The 25,950-nt window shown below is 36.6% G+C and overlaps 1 protein-coding gene across 17 annotated transcripts in view; it reads right to left on the reverse strand.

Annotated features, from left to right (window-relative positions):
- NUMB (NUMB endocytic adaptor protein) overlaps nt 1-25,950 on the reverse strand; it is a 190,642-nt gene that overhangs the window by 92,361 nt on the left and 72,331 nt on the right. For 14 of the 17 annotated variants that reach the window (XM_064571303.1, XM_064571297.1, XM_064571309.1 and 11 more), the window contains one exon: nt 14,381-14,465. The exons of the other annotated variants lie outside the window; for them this stretch is intronic. The gene's annotated coding sequence lies outside the window, so the exon portion shown is untranslated. The remainder of the gene's footprint in view (nt 1-14,380; nt 14,466-25,950) is intronic. 17 annotated transcript variants of the gene reach the window in all.

Genomic DNA, 25,950 nt, shown 5'->3' on the forward strand with positions numbered 1-25,950 from the left:
AGTGGGGAGGGGCAGAGGGAGAGAAAGAGAGAGAAGTAGGCTCCCCACTGAGCAGTGAGCCTGATGCGAGGCTCAATCCCAGGACCTGGAGATCATGACCTGAGCCGAAGGCAGATGCTTTACCAACTGAGCCACCCATGCGCCCCTCTTGTTATATTCTTTGTTTTAAAGTCTATTTTGTCCAACATAAGTATTGCTACCTTGGCTTTCTTTTCACTTCCATTTTCATGATAAATGCTTTCCTATCCCTTCCCTTTTGATTTGCATGTGTCTTCAGGTCTGAAATGAGTCTCCTATAGGCAGCATATAAATGGGTCTTGTTTTTTAATGCATTGTCACCCTATGTCTTTTGAGTGTTTAGTCTATTTACATTTAAAGTAATTTTTGATAGGTATGTATTTATTGCCATTTTGTTACTTATTTTATGGCTGCTTTTGTAGTTCTTCTCTGTTCCTTTCTTCTCTTGCTCTCTTATGATTTGCTGGCTTTCTTTAGCCATATACTTGGATTCCTTTCTCTTTATTTTTTGTATATTTACTAGTGGTTTTTGATTTGTTACCATTAGGTTTGTATATAACCTCTTAGGCACATAGCAGTCTATATTAAGTTGATGGTCACTTAAGTTTAAACCCATTCTTTACTACCCACCCCCCACCATGTTTTAGGTATATGGTGAATCCCTTGACTGATTTTTATAGATATACTTAATTTCACTGCTTTGGTGCTTCCTACTTTCTTACTCCTGCTTATGGTCTTTCCTTTCCACTCAAAGACTCCCATTTAATATTTCTTGAGAGCTTGTTTGGAGGTTCTAGTGGGGGGGGTGCAACTACTTGTATAACCTTGGGTTGTCCTCTTCGACTGAGCACGCAGCTTCGGGAGGGACGCACATGGAGCGGTGAGGGAGGAAGAGGACACCCGCCTAGCCAACCAGATCAGCCAAATCAACCCTGGCGATCAGTGGGTTGACAGATGTCGCAGCCAGATCGCCCTCACATCCCCATTTAATATTTCTTGTATGGCTGGTTTAGTGATCATGGATTCCTTTAACTTTTGTTTGGGAAACTCTCTCTCTTTCTGTTCTGAATGACAGCCTTGCTAGAAAGAGTATTCTTGGCTGGGTTTTTTTTTCCTCTCTCTCTCTCTTTTTAATTTAAATTCAATTAGCAATATATAGTAAATCATTAGTTTCAGGTGTAGACTTCAATAATTCATCAATTGCATATAACACCCAGTGTTCATCACATCATGTGCCCTCCTTAATGCCCATCACCCAATTACCCCATTCCCCCACCCACCTCCACTCCAGCAACCCTGAGTTTGTTTCCTATAGTTAAGAGTCTTTCATGGTTTGTCTCCCTCCCTGATGACTTCCCATTCAGTTTTCCCTCCTTTCTCCTATGATCCTCTGCAATGTTTCTTATATTCCACATATAAGTGAAAACATATAATTGTCTTTCTCTGATTGATTTGTTTTGCTCAGCGTAATACCCTCCAGCAGTTCCATCCACGTCAATGTAAACGGTATTCTTGTATATATGTACATACACCACATCTTCTTTTTCCATTCATCTGTCGATGGACATCTGGGCTCTTTCCATTGCTGGCTATTGTGGACATTGCTGTTATAAACATTGGGGTGCATGTGCCCCTTTGGATCATTACATTTGTATCTTTGGGGTAAATACCTAGTAGTGCAATTGCTAGGTCAGAGGGTAGCTCTATTTTTAACTGCTTGAGGAACCTTCATACTGTTTTCCAAGTAGCTGAATCAGTTTGCATTCCCACAAACAGCATAAGAGGGTTCACCTTGCTCCACATCCTCACCAACATTTGTTGTTTCCTGACTTGTTAGTTTTAGCCATTCTGACTGATGTGAGGTGGTGTCTCATTACGGTTTGATTTGTATTTCCCTGATGCCAAGTGATGCTGAGCATTTTTTCATGTGTCTGTTGGCCATTTGTATATGTCTCCTTTGGAGAAATGTCTGTTCATGTCTTCTTCCCATTTCTTGACCGGATTATTTGTTTTTTGGGTGTTGAGTTTGGTAAGTTCTTTATACATCTTGGATAACTAGCCCCTTTTTTTTCTTTAAGATTTTTTATTTATTTGAGAGAGACCGAGACAGAGAGAGCATGAGTCGGGAGGAGAGGGAGAAGCAGGCCCTCCATGAGCAGGGAGCCTGACGCAGGGCTCAATCCCAGGACCCTGGCATCACGACCTCAGGCAAAGGCAGATGCTCAACCAACAGAGCCACATGAGCGCCCCGGATACCAGCCCTTTATCTGATGTCATTTGCAAATATCTTCTCCCATTCAGTAGGTTGGCTTTAGTTTTGTTGATTTGTTTCCTTTGCTGTGCAGAAGCTTTTTATCTTGATGAAGTCCCCATAGTTCATTTTTGCTTTTGTTTCCTTTACCTTTGGAGACGTGTGTAGTAAGAAGTTGCTGCAGCTGAGGTTGAAGAGGTTGCTGTCTATGTTCTCTAGGATTTTGACGGATTCTTGTCTCACATTTAGGTCTTTCAACCATTTTGAGTTTATCTTTGTGTATGGTGTAAGAAAATGGTCCAGTTTCATTCTTCTACATGTGGCTGTCCAATTTTCCCAGCCCGATTTGTTGAAGAGACTGTCCTTTTCCCATTGGGTATTCTTTCCTGCTTTGTCGAAGATTAGTTGACCATAGAGTTCAGGGTTCATTTCTAAGTTCTCTATTCTGTTCCACTGGCTGTTTTTTTTTTCCTTTTAGCACTTTGAATGTATCATGCCACTCTCTTCTGGTCTGAAAAGTTTCTGATGAAAAATCAGCTTACAGCCTTACAGGGTTTCCCTTGTACGTGGCTGTTTTCTCATCCTACTTTTAAAATTCTCTCCTTATCACTACTTTTTGCCATTTTAATTACGATACGTCTTGATGTGGACCTCCTTGTGTTGATTTTGTTGGGGGCTCTCTGTACCTCCTGGATCTGGATTTCTGTTTCCTTTCCCAGATTTGGGGAGCCATCAGCTATTATTTCTTCAAATAAGTTTCCTGTCCCCCTTTCTCTCTCTTTTCCTTCTGGGATCCCTATAATGCAAATGTTAAGTAATGTTCTAATTCTTAAACTGAGTAGTAGATGCATAAGTTTTCATTTCATTATGCTCTATACCCTACACTATATTCTTTTGGATATATCAACTATTTTATAATTTTAATTAGGTGGAAAGTAAGTCATGCAAAATCCCTTCTGAAACTGAGGATAGAGGTGGCAAGTGTAGAAATATAAATACACACACACACATAATTAAGAGACATCTAACAAAGAGTAAGAAAATAAATCACTGGGATGCCTGAGTGGTAAAGTTGGTTAAGCGACAGACTCTTGGTTTCAGCTCAAGATCATGATCTCAGGGTTGTGAAATCGAGCCCCATATTGGGGCTCCATTCAGCATGGAGTCTGCTTCAGATTCTCTCTCCCTTTGCCATTCCCCCTTGTGCTCTCTCTCTCTCTCAAATAAATAAATCTTAAAAAAAAAAAAAGAAAAATCACATGTAGTTATAAAAGTTAAGTCTCACTTTTATTAAAAAGAATAAAGTCATTGATATTTAGTCTGTCCAGCCAAATCTGGAATGCCCCAGAGGCTTTTGAATGGCCTTTAGAGTTAGAACTCTTAGAGAAATGGGAACGTTTTCTTTCTAGAGTTTTTTCCCTCCTAATTATATTTGCTGCTTTTCTCTGTTCTATAGTCACAAGTACACCTCTAACTTTAGGCCCCTCTCATATATAAATTATAAGGAAGAGTGGACAAGACAGGAGTATGCTTTAGAAAGTTTACTATGAAGAAAAAAACAACCCAAAACTACAGCACGAATTTGATATAAGAGATATAAAAAACACATAGGAAATTTGACCCTGACATTTAAGATTGTTTCCTTATAAGAAAAACAAACAAAAGAACAAAGTTAGCCAAAATGGTAAAAATTACTCTAATTTTTACAACACTATTAATTAGCTCCAAATGTAACAATATATAAACTAAAATATAAAACTATGGGTACCATTTTGAACACCTGAAAAAAATTAGTAAACTCATATATTTCCTTAGATTAGCTAAACTTCTTTTTTCAGGAGACTAATATCACAGAGTTATTCCAAACATAGCACTAAAAGCAGAAATCACATAAATTCAAAATTATCTTGGGAATACCTCATATCATCCATAAAGTATAACACTATCTTGCAATAAATCCAACACAACTAGGGATTTTTTTCTGGTATGGAACAGTTTGCTATTTTCAACTGAACACAGTTGAAGTCGCTGGCTTATGCTTAGGAGCTATGCCATGAGAAAAGCATCTACCTAGCACTAGAACCACATGGCATGCTCATACTATGGGAAGCACAAAAATGCTGTAGAGAAGAAACTCACTGAGTAGTATAGCAAAGAGAACCTAAATTTAAATTTAATTTAATTGCTTTTAACTATTTTACCATTCTCTGAACAAAGATGGTTGAATGTGAATATATATAATTCTGTATTATTCCTCACATTTGTATTCCAGAATTCTACAGGGAAAGTTATGAGAAAAAAAATAGACTGTCCATTGCCAAAAACATTTTTTTGGTTCACTCACTAAAATTTAAGCTAAAAATACCATATCAAACCACCATTACCTTAAAGTAGAATATTGTACCACATGCATAAAGTATTTCATTTTTAAATTTTCTTTCTTTGATTTCTATTTATGATGTGTAACATGCATTCAAGTTATGACACCTAGAATGAAGAAAAATCCTTTTTAAAAATTTTTTTAAAGATTTTATTTATTTGAGAGAGAGAGAGCACGAGCTAGTGAGTGAGAGAGAGAGAGCATGAGCAGGGGGGAGGGGGAGGGGGAGAGGGAGAAGCAGACTCCCCACTGAGCAGGGAGCCCAGGATCATGACCTGAGCCCAAGGCAGATGCTTAACCAACACAACCACCCAGGCACCCCCAAAATCCTTTTATTTCATCAAGTAAGTAAAAAAAAAAAATATGTAAGGAATCCTAGACTCCATGGCCAAAGGATTCAGTGTAGGTCATCTAGTCAATCTCCTATTCGATCAATGAATCCTAAGAATTCTGGATTACATTAAATATTGGTCTAACTGGCATAATTTGCCTACCAGGAAACAATTTATAGCCTATTAAGTTGTATCACTGGCTCAGTGTTCCACTTAAGAGCTGAACCAAATGAACAGCAAGAAAGTACAGCTTCATCACCAACAGTAAACTAAAAATGCCCAATACTAAACTTACAGGATTAATAAAATTCATTTTAAAAGTTCAGTTTTGTGATAAAAAATAATTTACAAATTAAATTCATGTAAAGGTAGAAAGAACAAAGGGATGGTTTTGTTTTTTAAACCTACTTCTGAAAAGAAACATTCATTTAGTTCCTATATATACATAGGTATTGGTGAATTTGAAATTTGTTGATATTCCAGTTCAACTTTTTTTAGTAGGCTATTTATGTTCGGGTATCCTGAATATACAATACTGCCTTATTTCAGAAAACTCTGCCATCTATGGCATTTTCAAAGAAAAAATTTTAAAAGCAGATTATTCTAATTTTTCAATAGCTAAAACTAAAAATTGTTTTGCTTAATCAGCTGTCACACCAGAGGTTTAAAAACAACAAATTAATCTTGGCTGTCCTAAAGACTGGTATTTGAGAAGGGAACACTGTCACAGTTTGAATATTGAAACTCTCCAGCCACATACTTCCAGCCCTAATTGCCATTTAGACCATGTGTTCTTGAGCAGGGCATCATGAATTGTACATGCTCTTTAGATTTAGCAATGCCCTAAGATTATGTACAAATCTGAATGTGCATGTGTCTGTGCACTTTCCAGGGCCAGATTGTTCCACTTTCATCAGAATCTCAAAGGATAATGTAACTACCCAAAACTTAAGAACCGTGGATTAAAACAGTACTTCGTGATCCTTATCTACCATTTGACTTCAATTTTCAGTTTCTGCCTTCATTCTGATCTTCCCACTCATGTTGTCCACAAAATTCTTTCTTTGGTTTTGATATGTGGCTTCTTTATTCACTCTTGAAAGACAGTAAGGAAAAACTAGAGCTTCATAAAATGAGGAAAGAACCTGTCTACTTGAACGGCAGTCAAAGGTGGCTTCAAAATTGAATCTGTAATATTTAAGAAACATTTTCTTAAAAGCTGTCTCTTCCAAGAACTTTGTCTTTCAGTTAGTTACACAACCAATTTTATCTTTTAGTTGATCTCTTGCTTTTCAATTGCGAAAACAATTGGTGAACTGAATTTTCGATTCAGCTATAATCACCTTTACCTTTTAAGGCATGTTAAGAACTTAACATAAAAATATATATGACAAAAAAATAATAATAATAACATCACCTCTAACCCCACAATACAAATACACATAACTGACTTCATTAAGATGGTGTTCCTTCAAGAATTAAACCTTAATTTACTTATAAAACAAAACGGTTTTCCTCTGATATAGCAAGGACCGATTTAGCAAGGAACATCCTGATTAAAAAGGGCAGAATTGCTGAGAATGCTATCCTACTTTTACACTGACTTCCCTCCTCTAAGCATCTGTTAAGTGTGGGATGAGAAAAAGGTGCTGGAATCTGGAGAGGCAGACTAGAATAAAAATATATTTGGTTCCAAGAATTTAAAAGAGAGAGACAGAAATGTCACTGGAAAAATTACAGAAATAAGAAGGTTAAAAACAGCTCTGTTCCCCTTTAACTGACAAATAACTTCACATATTATCTACACACATCATCTCTTCAATTCTTTAACCCTCTGGGATCTCTTTTCTTTCCCTCACAATCCTCTCCCCTTATCCAAGACATTAACATAAGACTTGTAAAATATTATCTTAAATCGGTCCACTGCTCTTTATCTCCACCATCAGAACCAAGGTCCAAAACAACTTTGCCTCTTACCTGACTAGTATATGCCTCCTTCTGATCAACTGCGTACAAAGTAGCCAATGTCATCTTTAAAAATGTAAAATGGATCATAGCACTGCATAATAGTTCCAAGGCTTTCTAATGCATCTTCAAATTCAATCCAAACTCTCAGCATTTGAGAAGTCAGTATGGCAGAATAATTCACATTGCTGGGCGCCTGGGTGGCTCAGTTGGTTAAGCGACTGCCTTCGGCTCAGGTCATGATCCTGGAGTCCCTGGATCGAGTCCCGCATCGAGTCCCGCATCGAGTCCCGCATTGGGCTCCCTGCTCGGCAGGGAGTGTGCTTCTCCCTCTGACCCTCCCCCCTCTCATGTGCTCTCTCTCTCAAATAAATAAATAAATAAATAAATAAATAAATAAATAAATAAATAAAATCTTAAAAAAAAAAAAAAGAAGAAGAATTCACATTGCCTAAGAAAAAGTGCTTGGAACACCACAAATGCTGAGTAAATGTTAGCATATTAAGGTACAGCTTAATATACCTGCCTGCCTCTCTTACCTTGAGGTGACACTCTCCACCAACTATGAGCCTTTCAGTTAACTGAAAGCTCTTTCCCACTTTGGGCCTGCTATTTCCCTCTGTCTGAAATGCTTTTCTCAGTCCCTTCAACAACTTCTTTCACTCATTAATCAAGTCCTCAACCTAAATGTCTTCTCGCTGATGAAGCCCTTCTTTCTTCCTCTTTCTAAATGCCATTCTCTGTTATTCTGTATTGTACTACTCTTTTTATTTCCTTCCCAGTGTTTATATTTTGTAATTTTTTTTTTGTTTCATTGGTTAAACTCTTGAACATCACCAAATGACTAAGCATTGATCCAATGAATTCTCTAACTTGCTTAATGTAGGAATCATTGGATTCTGTTCTTTCTATCCAAAATGTAGGTATTTATCTCCTCTTACCAACAAGCTAAGAAAACTGGTCACTAATATAAATATGTCACAGCCCATGCTATGATTCATTATATGTACACACTTCTCTTAATTGTTAATTAAACACTGTGTCCAACAATATATTATGCTAGGTGGTGGAACAACAGGTACCGGGATGAGAAACTAAAGATTATTTCCCCCTTAAGGTCTTTAAGATTTTTTACTTATTGATTTGAAAGAGAGCAGAGTGAGTGAGAACACGAGTTGGGTGGCGGAGAGGCAGAGGGAGAGGAAGAAGCTGGCTCCCCGCTGAGCAAGGAGCCCGATGTGGGGCTCAATCCCAAGACCCTGGGGATCATGACCTGAGCCAAAGGCAGACACTTAACAGGCTGAGCCACCCAGGCACTCCCATCCTTAAGGTCTTGAATGATATAAACATAGGATAGGAAAGACAAAGAAGAGGAGCATTTCAAGCAGGGGATGGGGTGGAATGAAGTGTCATGATATATACGTAAAAATGTGTATTTCACCAAAACTAAGATACCAGAGATTGCAGGATATGTTGCACTAAGGAAAAAATGCTGCCAAAATTAATTAATTGTTCCTTAGTTGTGAAACATCACCAGTAATAAGATGCATACCAATATGAGAGATGGATCCCAGTTCAGAGATATTAAAGTGTAAGGAAAAGAGGAAGAGGAGAAGGAAAGAAGGGGGAGGAGAAGAAAAATGACCATTCAGTTATTAATGTAAAACCAGTCTTCCAAAAATCTCAAAAAATCTCAGTGATATGGAATATTGGTTATTCACTAAAGTCTGTGATCAGGAAGGGGAGGAAAAGCCCCCAGAAAGAATGTTCACAGAGCAACATGCTTTCTTACTGTTTTCATTTGCCTTGCATATTTTTGCCTTTCCCTTTATTTTTAGCTTTTCTAAATCATTCTGTACATCTCTTATAATACAGCACAGAGTTGAGTCTTGCTTTGTGATCCAAATTGAAAATCCTGCGTTTTTTGAAAGGTATGTTAAATATAATAAAAAGATAAATCTTTTAAAATCTACGTATTTCAAAACTTGCTGACTGACTTGTGGATAATAGGCTGTGATTTAAAAAAGCAAGTATAACTAAAAATTATAATAGCAAATTAAAAACCTTATATATAGTTAAAAATAATTAGGGGTGCCTGGGTGGCTCAGTCAGTTAAGTGTCTAACTCTTGATTTCAGCTCAGGTCACGATCTAGGGATCGTGGGATCAAGCCCTGCATCAAGACTCTGCACTTAGCATGGAGCCTGCTTGGGATTCTCTCTCTCTCTCCCTCTCTCCCCAACCCTGCCTTGCCCCTCCCCCTCTAAAAAAAATAGTAATAACATTGAAAATATTCCGTTTCAAACCTTATGAACTACTTATAAATGTATAGCTTTAAATGCTTATATTAGAGGGGCACCTGGGTGGCTCAGTCAATTGAGCATCTGGCTCTTGGTTTCAACTCAGGTCATGATCTCAGGTTGTGGGATCGAGCCCTACATCAGGCTCCAAGCTCGGTGCAGAGTCTCCTTGTCCCTCTCCCTCTACTCCTCCCCCCCCCCAGGCTTGCTCTCTCTCTCAAATAAATAAATAAAATCTTTTTAAAAAAAATGCTTATGTTAGAAAAAAGCCTAATAAGTGGTGAATTAAGCATCTATCTGAAGGAATCAGAAAAAGAAAAAAGAAAACCCAAAGAAATTTGAATAAAATTCCACTTCCAGTAACACACTAGGCTAGATTATTCACCCAATTCTCTCACTGAAAACAGCTAAAAGTGATGGGTAAAATTTTATTGCAAAAAATATTAAAAGCACTGAAGAGCTGACAAGATCATAAAGGAATAACCAGACCAAAATCTATGAGAAAGCAGAAACTCAAAGAGATAAGTGGCATAATGAAATTGTTTTTATCTTGTATACATCTGCCTAACTCACAAATTAAGCTTTAATTTTGATAATCTCTTGGGAGAGAAGAGAAATCAAAGAATAAGACCCACCCCAAACGGAAAATCTAACAAGAGATCCTTTCTCCATAAAGCGGGGCCCCCCCCATCCAAAAGTTTCATGCTCAGGAAAAGACTGAAAAGGAAAAGTAAACCCAGGCCACCCCTTCATCACCAAAGGACAAGGAAATTTGTCTTCCGGATGCAGAAGAGAACAAGGATTCCTAAGAGGTTGTAAAGAAAAGCAGGCCCAGACAAGTATTTGCAATCCAAAGTCACCCCAATAGGGTGGTCCAAAACCTCAAAGGATAAATTTAGTCACCAAATTGCAGTACCTTGCAATATCTGGGGGGAAAAAAACTAAAGGTATATCCTCTTGAAGTAATGTGTTTCCTTCCTGGGCCTCAAAGAAGAACCACAAATATTTTTTCCAGGGAAAATAAGCAAATCACAGTAAAAACCTCACACAGTATAAATAAAAAGAAATCTATACCTAGACACAGCATATGAAACTTCAGAAAACCAAAAAATAAAGAGTTCAAAAGCAGCAAGATGTAAAAACAAAACAAAACACAACACATTCACTTAAATGAATAATTATTAGGCAGCTGATTTAGCAATAGCAACAATGGAAAGAATTATCTCTTTCAATGATTACAAAAACACTGCCAGCCCATAATTTTATACCTAATGAAATATCTATCCAAAAAAAGTGACATAGATTTCAGACAAAATAGCTGAGAGTTTACTACAGAAAATCCCATTAAAGAGAATTCTAAAGAAAAAAAATCTCCAAAAAGAAAGAAGTGATCCAGATGGAAAAATCTGAATTCCCTGGAAGAATCAAGAGCACACAAAGTTGGAACTGACATCAAATTCAGAGGTTCACTATCACCATTTTCTGCCATGTAGACTGAATAGTAGAAAAGCCAGTGGACAACAAGAGGAAAGGAAGACTCAAAGGAAAAAGAAAGAAGGTCCTGGTAGCACTGTAAGCCCCTGGGTCCAGCTGTTCCCACAGCCTACTGAAATCCTGTCCTTGGAAAATATGAGATACCCTAATGTTAGATTCTGCTTTTCACTTAAAAAGTGTGTAAAGGAGGGGCGCCTGGCTCAGTCCGTTAAGTGTCTGCCTTCAGCTCAGGTCATGATCCCAGGGTCCTGGGATCAAGCCCCACACTGGGCTCCCTGCTCCGCAGGAGGCCTGCTTCTCCCTCTCCCTCTGCCGCTCCTTGTGTTCCCTCTCTCGCTGTGTGTCTCTCTCTGTCAAATAAATAAAATCTTTTTTCTTTTTTTTTAAGATTTTATTTATTTATTTGAGAGAGAGAATGAGATAGAGAATGAGAGCACAAGGGGGGGAGCGGGAGAGGGAGAAGCAGACTCCCCGCTGAGCAGGGGAGCCCGATGCGGGACTCGATTCCAGGACTCCAGGATCATGACCTGAGCCGAAGGCAGTCGCTTAACCAACTGAGCCACCCAGGCGCCCAAATAAAAAAAATCTTAAAAAAAAAAAAAGGTATGTAAAGGAGAAAGGCCAAAAATTAATAAACAAAGAAAACATACAATAGAGAAAATCAAAGTCAAGCACTGGTTTTTGATAAAGCTAAGAAAATATATAAACCCTCTAATAAGACTGATGAAGGAAAACAGAAGTCACAAAAAATATTAGGAATAAAAAAGAGAAATACTAAGCAGAAATTTAAAAGATAAGAAAAGAATGAACAACTTTATGCCAAATACAGACAAAATGGATGGATTCCTAAAAAAGAAAAATTTTTTTCTAAAAACTGCCCTAACTAGAAACAGAAATTTTAAATAAAACCATTTAGAAAACTGAATACATACCTCCTCAAAAAATACTAAGCCCAGACAGTTGGAACAGAAGTTCGACCAAACTTTCAAGAAATAGATCATTCTAGTCTTATATAAATCCTTAGGGGAGGCAGGGGAAGGAAAGGAATAGTTCCCAACTCATTCTTTGAGGCTGCTATAATCTGAATACCAAAATCAAAGATAACATAAGAAATAAAATTATGGGCCAATATCACCCATGCACTTAGATGCAAAAATCTAAATGAAATACTAATAAACTAAATCCACTTGCATATGAAAAAAGACCATCATATTAAGTTTGGTTCATTCCAGCAATGCAAGGATAACTCAACATAGGAAAACCTTTAAATGCCATTCACCACCTTAACAGAATAAGGAAGGACAACCATATGATCTTCTCACAAGTATAGAAAAAGTGGTAAGATTTAATACTCGTTCTTCACAAACAAAAAACATCTCAGCCAACTAGCAACAGAAATGTCTTTAATGGGGCACCTGGGTGGCTCAGTCGTTAAGCATCTGCCTTCAGCTCAGGTTATGATCCCAGGGTCCTGGGATCAAGCCCTGCATCAGGCTCCCTGCTCCACAGGAAGCCTGCTTCTCCCTCTCTCACTCCCCCTGCTTGTGCTCCCTCTCTCGCTATGTCTCTGTCAAATAAATAAAATCTTAAAAAAAAAAAAAAGAAATGTCTTTAATCTATAGAGCATCTATCAGAAATCTACAGTAAACACTATGCTTAACAGTGAAACATAAGAAGCACTTATGAATGGCATTTAATTTTAAAAATTAAGTGCAACATAAGAATGCCCACTATTAACACTTGTATTGAATACTATACTGGAATTCCTAATTAGCACAGTAAGGCAAAAAAAAGAAAAGATGTAACTACTGGGAAGGAAGACACAATTTGCATTCACAGTATTTTAATAAAATAATTTAATAAGGTGACTGAACATAGATCTGTATTATATACCAAAAAAGCTTACATCAGCAAATAGAAATGGAAAGGAAAAACAAAAGAGGAAAAATATACTATTTATGATAGTAACAAGAAATATGATATCTAATCATTCAAAGAGAAGACCTAGAGAGATTTACAGAGAAAAAGAAAAAACTTTACTGAGAGATATTTTTAAATATTTAAATAACTAGAAAGACATACCATGTTCAAGGATAGTAAGACTCAGTATCATGAAATAAAGAGAATTAAATGCATGTGTACATTAAAAGTTACAAAGCTCTCTAAAAAAAAAAAGTTACAGAGATCTTGGGCTCATATACAAGGCAAGGCCCGTTTTATTTATTTATTTATTTTAAAGATTTTATTTATTTACTCGGGAGAAAGAGAGAGAGAGAGCACAAGCAGGGAAAGGGGCAGAGGGAGAGGGACAAGCAGACTCCCTGCTGAGCAGGGAGCCCGACACAGGGCTCAATCCCAGGACCCTGAGATCATGACCTGAGCCGAAGTCAGATGCTTAAGTGACTGAGGCACCCAGGTGCCCTACAAGGCAAGTCCCATTTTAAAATTATAGCTTTGGAATATTTGCATACCTTGACTAAATTACTACCATTTATGGGTATTTTTGCAATTGGTATAAACTTCTTAGTCACTAATCACAGATATTTTAACTGAATTGTAGTAATAGTGGATATGGCACTTCAGAATTCTTACAGTTGCAATAAAGAAGTATGAGTGAAGAGTATATGATCAGTACACAGCTGAGTTCTAGCTGAATGTGCTGTGGCCCCATTGGTTCAAAGAACAATCAGTGTGCACATTCAACACAATGTTAAATTCTGGTAACTACTCCTGCAAGTGATGAAATGTTGCTAACATTTTACATAACACATAAGGTTTTGGTTCTTGGTAATTATATGTGAACACTGCCAAAATATCTCCTTAAAAGCCACCTAAAAATGTAAACCTTTATTCTGAATATAAATTGCATCTATAAGAGGAAAACAGACAAAACACATTCATAATACAATGATCATATGGGGCTCATAGGGTATCTATAGTGGACCTATGTACAATCCTCATATATAAAATATACTTCTACATGTGAGATCCATAAGCCATTGTCCAGTTTGCTCTACCATAGATCTAAAATTGATCAAATGTATGATTTTCCTTAGGTCTAACTTACTCAAATTTAATTTCAGTTTATGTGAATTTTGTGATATCTTATATTGCTGCTTAAACTTTCCTTATTCAAATTCCTAATAGAATTAGAAGTAACAATCATTTGTTTTACTAACTGCTAGGAGATGATAATACCAGTAGCTAACATTTATTGAATGCTTACTATATGTCAGGCACTGTTTTAAGTGCTTTTGTATATATTAAATAATTTAATCTTCACAACAACTTTACCAGGTGGATCATATTACTATCACCATTTTACAGGCAGGAAAACTGAGGTACAGAAAAAGTTAAGTCACTTTCCCAATGTCACACAAGTAAGTGGAAAAGCTTAGGGGTTCATACCCAGGAGTCTGTCTCCAGAGCCCAGACCCTCAATTACTATGTTATACCTCTTTTCACAATATTTAAAAGATACATAAAATTATCATAGACAAAAAACTCACCATTAAAAAAATTATCAGTAACAGTTAACAACAGTTAAGCAGTATTAATAGCAATACAACTTATCATAGGTTGATACTTAACAGCTATTTCAAAGTTTTATGGCTATAATTAAGTTTTGAAGTTGGACAGACCTGGCTCTGAATCTTGGCTGTGCCCTTTACAAGCTGTGTGACTTTGGACAAGTTTCGTAACTTCACCAAGCCTCAGTTTCCTCATCTGTAAAATGAGAATAATAAACATCTCACAAAATTGTTGTTAGTAACATAATTGCTGCATTGCACTGATAGAGTAATTCCAAACAAAACATAGGTATACAAAATACAAAGAGGAGGTCCTCAATTTCCCCCAGAAAACAGGACTTTATTCTAATGATATAAGAAAGATGACCATTCCAAGTTACCACAGAAACTATAAAATCCACACACTAATCTATAACCACAACCTCCTCTAATTCTAATAAATAATTCCCCTAGATACAAGTCAAATGCCTAAGAGGTAAATTACTGAATCTTTGAAATATGAAATACTGTATACACACAAAGAAAGAGACAAACAGAATAAACACTGTTGTTTGCTGACAACTCACACAAATTCCATTCCACACATACCCTTTCTAACACTGGTAGTAAGTATTCAAGGGGCCCAAAATATGAAGAGCTGTGTCAACAAGGAGTGATTCCTGGCAATGGTAGGAAGGAATTTTTATAAGGAGGAAAAAAAAAGAAAGAGACATGCCATCAAAGCAGGGTAGAACTATTGTTACTACCAAGGAATGGCTACTCCATTTTTTTTTTTTTAAGATTTTATTTATTTATTCGACAGAGAGAGACACAGTGAGAGGGAACACAAGCAGGGGGAGTGGGAGAGGGAGAAGCAGGCTTCCCTCGGAGCAGGGAGCCTCATGCGGGGCTTGATCCCAGGAGCCTGGGATCATGACCTGAGCCGAAGGCAGATGCTTAACTGACTGAGCCACCCAGGCGCCTCATGACTACTCCATTTTAACTAGCATTTCACTGGTCAAACAAGTTAAAGTGTCACTATTGCTGACTTTGGAATCTCAATCAAATAATTTTACAATTAATAAATACATTTCTATTAATATCTGCATTTACCAGTAAATTATCTATAACATTATCTATTTGTTATACAGTCAGGTGTTTATTTGAAAGGTGTGGTTTTAGTAATACAATATAAAAACCTTCTTTTATTTTTTTATTATTTTTTTATTTGCAGTCCTGTTTATTGCAATACTATTTACAATAGGCAAGATACAGAAGCACCTAAGTGTCATCAACAGACAAATGGATAAGAAAGATGTGGGGGGGGGTGTAAATGGAATACTATTCAGCCATAAAAAAGGATGAGATCGTGCCATTTGAGACAACATGGATGGGCCAAGAGGGTATTATACTAAGTGAAATAAGTCAGACTGAGAAAAACAAATGCTATATGATTTTACTTATGTATAATCTAAAAATAAATGAATAAACAAACAAACAAAAACAGAATCAGATCTATAAATAGAGAGAGCAAACTGATGGTTGCCAGAGAGGAGGAGGGTAGGGAGTTGGGCAAAATGGATGAAGGGGAGTGGGAAATACAGGTTTCTGGATATGGAATGAATAAATCATGGGACTAAAAGGAATACAGTCAATGGTACTATAATAGTGTTGTATGGTGACAGATGGTAGCTACACTTGTGGTGAACATAGCATAATGTATAAACTTGTTGAATCACTATACTACACACCTGAAACTAATATAACATTATGTATCAACTATACTCAAAATTTGTTTTAATCCAGAAAAGTATGAAAAAAAACCTTTAAATAATCTTTATTTCACAAATTTCTAGAACAAAGAAAAACTGTAAGCAATGTATTTGAATATGCCTCATTATTTTTAGAACCTTGTTAAAAACCTTTTTTAAAAGGAATGATAGGAATAATGTTTTACATAAACCCTATAGAATAATTTTGTTAGAAGCTCATTGATACTATTATCAAGGTGAGTTTTTATGAATGTCACCAGTCTAATAAGAATTATACCAAGTATCAAAATAATTTATTACATAAAAATTATTAAAATGATTGTATGTCACTGTAGCTAAAGATTTAATAAAGAACTTCCACTCCCTAAAATATTCCCTTGCAACAAAAATAATTGCAAAAATGCCAACAGACACATGAAAAGATGCTCATCATCACTAATCCTCAGGGAAACTCAAATCAAAATCACAATGAGATATCAACTCACTTGTCAGAATGGCTAAAATCAACAACACACGAAACAGCAGGTGTTGGTGAGGATGTGGAGAAAAAGCAACACTTGTGCACTGTTGATGGAAATGCAAACTGGTGCAGCCACTGTGGAAAACAGTATGCAGGTTCCTCTAAAAGTTAAAAATAGAACTACCCTACAATCCAGCAATTGCACTACTGGGTATTTACCCAAAGAATACAAAAACACTAATTCAAAGGAATACATGCACTCCTATGTTTACAGCGGCATTATTTACAATAGCCAAGATACAGGAAGCAGCCCAAGTATCCACTGATTGATGAATAAATAAAGATGTGGTACATGTGTACAATGGACTATTACTCAGCCATAAAAAAAGAATGAAATCTTGCCATTTGCAACAACATGGATGGAGCTGGACAGTATTATGCTAAATGAAATAAGTCAGTCAGTGAAAGACAAATACCATATGATTTCACTCATATCTGGAATTTAAGAAACAAATGAGCAAAGGAGGAAAAGAAGAGAGAGAGACACACACACACAAAACAAGAAACAGACTCTTAGCTATAGAGAACAAACTGATGGTTACCAGAAGAGAGGTGTATGGGGGGATGGGTTAAACAGGTGATGGGGACTGAGGAACATACTTGTGATGACCACCAAGTGATGCATGGACTTGTTGAATCACTAAATTGTACATCTCAAACTAATATTACACTGTAAGTTAACTAACTGGAATTTAAATAAAAACTTTCAAAATATAAACAAAAAAATTATAAAAATGGTCTTCAAATTTTCTTAATAAATTTATTAAAGTATTTGTCTGAAACATGGCAATCTGATTTTTACAAAGCACGCTTTTTAAAGAAAACTTATTATATAGGAAATGTTTAGGAAGTCCTTAAAAAAACCTACTGTATACATGTCGAAGGAAATGAATATAGGACAGTGAGGTGCTCAATGAGTTTACTTGGTCATGACAGAACTCCAAACAAAAATTCAGGTCCTTTTGCTCTGTATCTTAACAGTTTGGAATTTTTTTTGCTTAATCAGCATTTCCTTCACTACTTTACTTTCTCTAAGTGATGAGAATAATTTTTGTACTTTTTAATGATTCTATAAATAACTAATAAAATCAAGTTGTTCAGTCACAACTCCCATATATGAAAAGATGACTGTAACTTAGGAATTTTTAGGTAACTTTTTATCTTTATATAACTTGCAAATACCACCACAATTATTTGCATTTTACCCCATTTGCTTTGTCATTCTCTCTTTCACACCTTTCTGAACCATGTGAGTTGCAGACATTGTACCTTTTTTTTTTTTTTTAAGATTTTATTTATTTTTTGACAGAGAGACAGTGAGAGAGGGAACACAAGCAGGGGGAGTGGGAGAGGGAGAAGCAGGCTTCCAGTGGAGCAAGGAGCCTGATGTGGGACTCGATCCCAGGACCCTGGGATCATGACCTGAGCTGAAGGCAGACACTTAACTGACTGAGCCACCCAGGCACCCCACATTGTACCATTTTAGCACTCCATGTTTCCATGTACCTTCCAAGGAAGACAGATAGATAACTACAGTACAGCTAACCAAATCAGTATTATATCAATGTTAAAATTTCTGTTACATAATTAGAGTCCATATTCAAATGCCACTAACTGACTTAAAAATGTCCTTTAAAGCTGTTGATTTCCCCAGTCCAGAATCCAATTCAGGATCATGCACTGCATTTAGTGGTAATGTCTCTTTAGAATCCTATCTTAAGGAACTGTTCCTCAGTCTATGTCTTTTAAGACTAATACTTTTAAAGAATACAGACCAAATATTTTATAGAACATCCTTCAATTTACATTTGTCTGATGGTCTCTCCTGTTTAAATTCAGGTTATGCATTTTCTGTAGGAATGTCACAAAGTAACATTGGGTCCTTCACACACATTATCAAAAGCTGCAAGAGGTTACTGTGTCCTATTATCAGTGATGCTAACTTTGATCACTTGGTTAAAGGGTATCCTGCCAAGTTTCTCCACTGTAAAGTTACTGTTTTTCTCCTTGCAGTAAGTTAGTATTTTGTAAGGAATTATTCTGAAGCTATATAAATATCACACTCCTCATCAAACTGTCACCCAACAGTTTGGTACCTGTAAATTATTCTTGTGTGAAAGTACTACTTAAATTGTTCTGAAGTGCTCATTTTCTAATTCCAACAGTTCTACATTTATTTGCAATTTTAAGGAGGAACCTTCCCTTCTCCCCCATTAAGTTACTCAATCTTAATAGAAAATAGTCAAAAAAAAAAAGAAAGAAAGAAAGAAAATAGTTTTAAAATTGCCAATTTATACCATCACAAAATACCAGCCTACAAACTAGGGTTCCTTATTTGTTTATAGTTCTTTTTATCTTGAGTTTGAAAAATTTGTACTATCTTATCTTCAGTTATCTTCAGTGTGGTTACATTATTCACTTGAAACACAGGTTCATTTGTTTTCTATTTATATTTCAGATTTATCTTCATCTTTATTATATTTTCTGATTTTAAATATCTAAAACATCAGCATGATAATATTCCCTGATATTCTGAATTGATAGCATATACATTGCTACCAGCCATTCTCTCTCAACCAGAGCGTGTAATAATAGAGCTCGACAGTTTAGGAAGTATATTTCCCATAAGAAATGAGCCTTTCTGTAGCCAACTCCAGGTATCCATCATCACCCCACTCAGGCCCAGCTGTTTTCTGGGAATTACTATTTCTAGATATTGAAAGAAAGATAAAATAAATGGGTGAATCCTACCCAGCAATCTTACACAGATCATTACCTGTAAAACAGTTTTCAAACTGTGATACTTAAGATTCCACAGGGTGGAAGAGGACAGGAACCAATGGATAGAACTCTAAGTCCCTGCCATGGCTTCATTTAAAGCTGCTATGCTCTTATTGGTGTAATATATTGAGCTTCAGCCTGAGATTTTGGTTCATTCAGCTCACTCATCAAATATTTACTGAGCATCTATGCTATCCCAGGCATTGTTCTAGGGGCTTCAGTGAAAAAAGCTTTTGTGGGACTTTAATTCTAATAAGTAAATTATATCATTAGTTAAAAGGTAAAAGTTATGGAAAAAATTCAGTAAGGTAAAGGCATTAAATATCAGGGTGGGCGGGAAAGGAACATAGTTTGCACTATTAGGGTGTTCAGTTTAGGTCTGAGAAAGGAAGCCTTTCTTTTATATAAATAATTTTTTTAAGTTTGACAGTCACTAGAAGAGAAGAAGAGCAGCCCAATTTTCCACTCAGTGCTAACCCTGTGTCTACAGCTCAGGGACAGGCCATCAGAAAGAAAGGCATGAAACTTTTCCCTCCTTCTTTTACAGGATCTTATGCCAAAATCCAGGAATGTTTTGGTTGGTTTCCTCAATCCAGCTCCTCTTCTTTGTAAGTAACTGAATATTTCTCCTAGACTCTGGCAAACTCAGAAATACTAAATTTGAATTCTTCTTCAAACTAATTTAGTGGGAAATGGTATAGGCAGTATCAAGGCTGGTAACCACTCTTTTAGACCCTTAAACTACATTAACTCTTATCCTGTCCAAATCACACTATCACTCCTGAATTTACAATCCACAAAAGACTAAGATATCTAATCTTTCTCAGTTGTGCTAAGTCATATCACTCACATCTTAAACAACTGAGTTAGACTGAATCTAAGTGCGGAACTGTATAATAATCACAGGTTAACATTTAATCAGCTCTTACTAAGTGCCAGCTATTGTTTTATAAGACTTAACAGATATTACCTTTTTATACTTCATAACAACCCTATGTGATAAGTAACACCATTACCGCCATTTTATAGATGAAGAAACCAAGACATGGAGAGGTTAAATAACTGGCTCAAGGTTACACAGTGTACAAATGGGAAAGTTGGGATTGCAACTCAGATAGTTTGTGCCATTACCTGTGCACATTAAATTGATTCTCAAAAAATCTTTACATAATGTGCTTTAAATTCTATCTTGCAGATTTAGCCAATTCAGCCTATAGAGGAAAAAAACTGGTCTTCAATTCTGTCATCCAACATATACATTATTTTTCAAAGCTTTAACTGAATATTTGATCAGCATGCCATGAGGGAGCCAATTATTAACAGAAATGTCATGAAAAATATTAGCAAATTGAACCCAACAATGTATAAAATAAATTTTACACCACAACCAAGTGGGATTTATCTCAGGTATGCAAGGCTGGTTCAACATTCAAAAATCATTTAATGTAATCCATCACATTAACAAGTTAAAAAAGCAAAGTCCCATGATCATATCAATAGATACAGAAAAAGCATTTGACAAAATCCAAATTCATTTATGATAAAAACTCTCCAGCAAACTAGGAATAGAGGGGAATTTCCTCAATCTACAAAAACCTACAGCTAACATCATACTTAATGGTTAGAACCTAGAAGACTTCCTGATAAGATCAAGAACATGGCAAAGATGTCTCCTCTCACCACTCCTTTTTAACATTATATTGGACGTCCAGGCTAATGAAAAAAGACAAGAAAAGGAAATAAAATGTATATATACTGGGAAGGAAGAAATAAAACTGTCTTTGTTCACAGATGACATGATCGCATAAGCAGAAAATCCAAAAGAATTAAAAAAAAAAAGAAGAACTTTTGGAACTAATAAGCAATCACAGCAAAGTTGCAGGATACAAGGTTAATACACAAAAGTCAATCAATTGCGTATAAACCAGCAATGAACAAGTGGAATTTGAAATTTAAAAACAATACATTTATATGAGCACCTTAAAAAATTAGACACTCAGGTATGATTTAGGGCAATTTAACAAAATATGTGTAAGATCTATATAAGGAAAACTACAAAACCCTAATGAACAAAATTAAAAATAAACTAAATTAATGTAGAAATATTCCATGTTCATGGATGGGAAGATTGTCAAGATATCAATTCTTCCCTACTTGAGCTATAGATTCAATACAATTCCAATCAAAATCCCAGCAAATTATTTTGTGGATATGACAAACTCATTCAAAAATTTAAAGCCCATGTCAACTATACTCAAATAAAAATATTTAAAGGTGATAAAAGTAAAATTTAAAGCCCACATAAATACAGTTAACTGATCTTTCATATAAAAGAGCGAAGATGATACAATGGAGAAAATACAATCTTAACAAATGGTACTAGAACAACTAGAAAAAAAAATTTAGACATAGACTTTACACCCTTCTCCAAAAATTAACTCAAAATAGATCATAGACCTAAATATAAAATGCATAACTATGAAATTACTAGAAGATAACAGGAAGAAACCTAGATCACTTAGGTACAATAATGACTTTTTAAATGCAAGACCAAAGGCATGATCTGTAAAAGAAAGAATTGAGGAGCTGGACTTCCTTAAAATTAAAAACTTCTGCTCAGCATAAGACCACTGTCAAGAGAATGAGAAGACAAGCCACAGAATGGGAGAAAATATTTGCAAAAGATACATCTGATAAAGGACTATTATCCAAAATATACAAAGAACTCTTAACACTTAGCAATAAGAAAACAACTCGATTTAAAAGTGGGCAACAGCCTTGACAGATATCTCAACAAAGATATACAGGTGGCAAATCAACATATAAAAAGATCTTCAACATCATATGTCATTCAGGAACTACAAATTACAACGAGATACCACTACACACCTATTATTAGAATGCCCAAAATCCAGAACACCAACAACACCAAATTCTAGCAAGGACGTGGAGCAACAGTAACTTTCATTTATTCTTGGTGGGAATGCAAAATGGTACCGCACTTTGGAAGACAGTTTGGCAGTTCCTTAAAAACTAAACATACTCTTACCATACGATCCAGCAATCCTCTTCCTTGGTATTTATCCAAAGGAGTTGAACACTTACATCCACACAAAACCTGCACATGGTTGTTTATAACAGCTTAATTCATAATTGCTAAAACTTGGAAGCAACCAAGAAATCCTTCAGTAGGTAAATGAATAAACTGTGATACATCCAGAGAATGGAATAATATTCAGCACTAAAAAGGAAAGAGCTACCAAACCAAGAAAAGACAAAGAGAAAACTTATGTAAGACAAAGAGAAAAAGCTACATATTGTATGACAGGGGTTGGTTGCCAAGGGCTAGAGGGTTTTTTTTGAGAGACATACAGGTAGAACACAGGTTTTAGGACACTGAAACCATTCTGTATAATATTGTAATCTTAGATACAGGTCATTATGTATTTGTCAAAATTCACTTAATATGTAACACAAAGAGTGAACCCTAATGAAAACTATGGACTTTGGGTATTAATGATATGTCACCATAACTTCATCGATTGTAACAAATGTACCACTCCAGTGCCCAAGGTTAATAGTCAGGGAGGTTGTGCATATGTGGGGGCAGAGGGAATATGTGAACTCTGTACTATCTGTTAAATTTTGCTGTGAACGTAGAGGTGCTCTTAGAAGTAAAGTCTTAAAAAGGGGGGGTGCCTGGGTGGCATAGTCGGTTAATTGCCCAACTTTTGATGAGATGGAGCCCCATGTCGGACACCATGCTCAGTGTGGCATTCACTTAAGACTCTCTCTCCCTCTGCCACCCCCACCCCCTGCTTGTTCTCTCTAAAATAAATAAATAAATAACTGTTTTTTAAAAAATAAAAATAGGGGCACCTGGGTGGCTCAGTTGGTTAAGCCTCTGCCTTCAGCTCAGGTCATGATCCCGGAGTCCTGGGATCGAGCAGTGGGATCGAGCCCCGCATCAGGCTACTTGCTCAGCAGGGAGCCTGCTTCTCCCTCTCCCTCTGCTACTGCTCCCTGCTTGTGCGCTCTCTCTCTCTCTGTCAAATAAATTTTAAAAATCTTTAAAAAAATAAAAATAGGGGCGCCTGGGTGGCTCAGTTGGTTAAGCAACTGCCTTCAGCTCAGGTCATGATCCTGGAGTCCTGGGATCGAGTCCCACATCGGGCTCCCTGCTCAACGGGGGGTCTGCTTCTCCGTATGACCCTCTTCTCTCTCGTGCTGTCTCTCATTCTCTCTCTCAAATAAATAAATAAAATCTTTAAAAAAATAAAATAAAATAAAAATAAAAAAATAAAAAAATAAAAATAAAGGGGCACCTGGGTGGCTCAGTTGGTTAAGCAACTGCCTTCGGCTCAGGTCATGATCCTGGAGTCCCGGGATCGAGTCCCGCATCGGGCTCCCTGCTCAGCGGGGAGCCTGCTTCTCCCTGACCCTCCCCCCTCTCATGTGCTCTCTCATTCTCTCTCTCTCAAATAAATAAATAAAATCTTTTAAAAAATAAAAAAATAAAGGGCGCCTGGGTGGCTCAGTTGGTTAAGCGACTGCCTTCCACTCAGGTCATGATCCTGGAGTCCCAGGATCGAGTCCCGCATTGGGCTCCCTGCTCGGCGGGGAGCCTGCTTCTCCCTCTGACCCCCCCCCCTCATGTGCTCGCTCATTCTCTCTCTCTCAAATAAATAAATAAAATCTTTTAAAAAATAAATAAATAAATAAATAAATAAATAAAAATAAAAAACATTGTGATTTGAACCAGAAAACATAAGTTCATTTACTCAACAAATTATGTATTGAGCAGCAATTATAGGACAGGTACTCTTCTAGACTATGGAGATAAGACAGAGAATGAACCAAAGTCTCTACCCTCCTGGTGGTGTATTGTATTTAGGGAGGCTGTAAAAATAATAAAGAAACAAATACATAATATGTTGTATATGAAGAAAATCAGAGTAAGAGGAAAGAGGTTAAGGGGGCAGGTGAAAAGGAGGACATTCTTTTATTTATTTATTTTTATTTATTTATTTTAAGATTTTATTTATTTGACAGAGAGAGACACAGTGAGAGAGGGAACACAAGCAGGGGGAGTGGGAGAGGGAGAAGCAGGCTTCCCACTGAGCAGGGAACCCAATGCGGGGCTCGATCCCAGGACCCTGGGATCATGACCTGAGTTGAAGGCAGACGCTTAACGACTGAGCCACCCAGGTGCCCCAAGAGGACATTCTTTTAAATAAAAAGGTAATTCCCTCTTTGCTATTTAGGTCACATTTGAGCAGACAGATCTGAAGGTATTGGGTAGTGAGAGGGAAAACTCAAGTAGACAGGTGGGAGAGAGCACTCTGGGTCAAAGGAACACCAAGTGCACAAGTCCTGAGGCAGAACTATGTCCAGTGTGTCAGAGGAATAGAAAGGCAATGATGAAGCTATAGCTTCCTAAGTGAAGGGAGAATAAGAAATGAGGTCAGAGGGCACCTGGGTGGCTCAGTTGGTTAAGCGACTACCTTTGGCTCAGGTCATGATCCTGGAGTCCTGGGATTGAGTCCCGCATCAGGCTCCCTGTTCAGCAGGGAGTCTGCTTCTCCCTCTGACCCTCCCCCCTCTCATGCTCTCTCTATCTCATTCTCTCTCTCAAATAAATAAATAAAATCTTAAAAAAAAAAAAAAAAGAAATGAGGTCAGAAAGGAAGCCAACTGCTTTATATGGTTTCACAGGATATTGTGAGGGGAGAAATTAGGAGTCTGGCTGTTTAGCTTAATAAAATGTAAAAGAGTATGAATAAGATAGCAATTTATCAAATTTACTTTTGAAAATAGCTAGCTCCAAGTCTATCACACGTTACATTCATCTTTAAATAGTCCTAATATCCAAGTCCAGAAGTAGTACCTCCTCTGCTTTTTCACTTCATATATCATTTACTGTCTTTTACTATAACTATTGATGTATGTCATGTCCTATAGAATTTAGGCAACCTGAGAGTAGAATTCATGGTTTATAGTTGCTTAATAGTACAAAGGGCCACCATTTATTGAGCAAATTTATCAGCTCATTTAATCCTTCTATTACCACTTCCATTAGTATTTAGCACATGAAAAAATTCAGATTCAGAGATATTAAATAACTGATACAAAACTATATAGCTAATTAATAGGGTAACATTTTAACTCAGGTTTGTCTGACTCTAGAGCCAATGTTCCATGTTGTCTTTAATCAACCTCAGTATTCATTGAGAATCTTGTTTGCAAAAGACACCTAATATATTTGTAATGAATATATAAAATAAATAATTCTGTCTAGGGACAGAAGGTGAATTAAGAGTCAGACCAGTGATCACATCAGAATTGGGAAAAAAAAAAAAGTAAGAAAATACTTAATAAGGCTTATGAAGAGCTCAGCATAATTTTGCGCTTGCCTATCAGTCCAAGTACACTCGCCTTCTTTGATACCTTAAACCCACCATGCTCCTTTTCACCTTAAGGTCTCTTTAATCCATAGTTTTTGTTTTTGTTTTTTTAAAGATTTTATTTATTTATTTGACAGAGACACAGCAGAGAGGGAACACAAGCAGGGAGAGTGGGAGGAGAAGCAGGCTTCCCATGCAGCAGGGAGCCCAATGCGGGGCTCAATC

The sequence above is a fragment of the Mirounga angustirostris genome, unplaced genomic scaffold, assembly GCF_029215605.1.
Source record: "Mirounga angustirostris isolate CCGP_5_RB_7025 unplaced genomic scaffold, mMirAng1.0.hap1 SCAF_9, whole genome shotgun sequence".
In the NCBI taxonomy this organism is placed as follows: Eukaryota; Metazoa; Chordata; class Mammalia; order Carnivora; family Phocidae; genus Mirounga; species Mirounga angustirostris.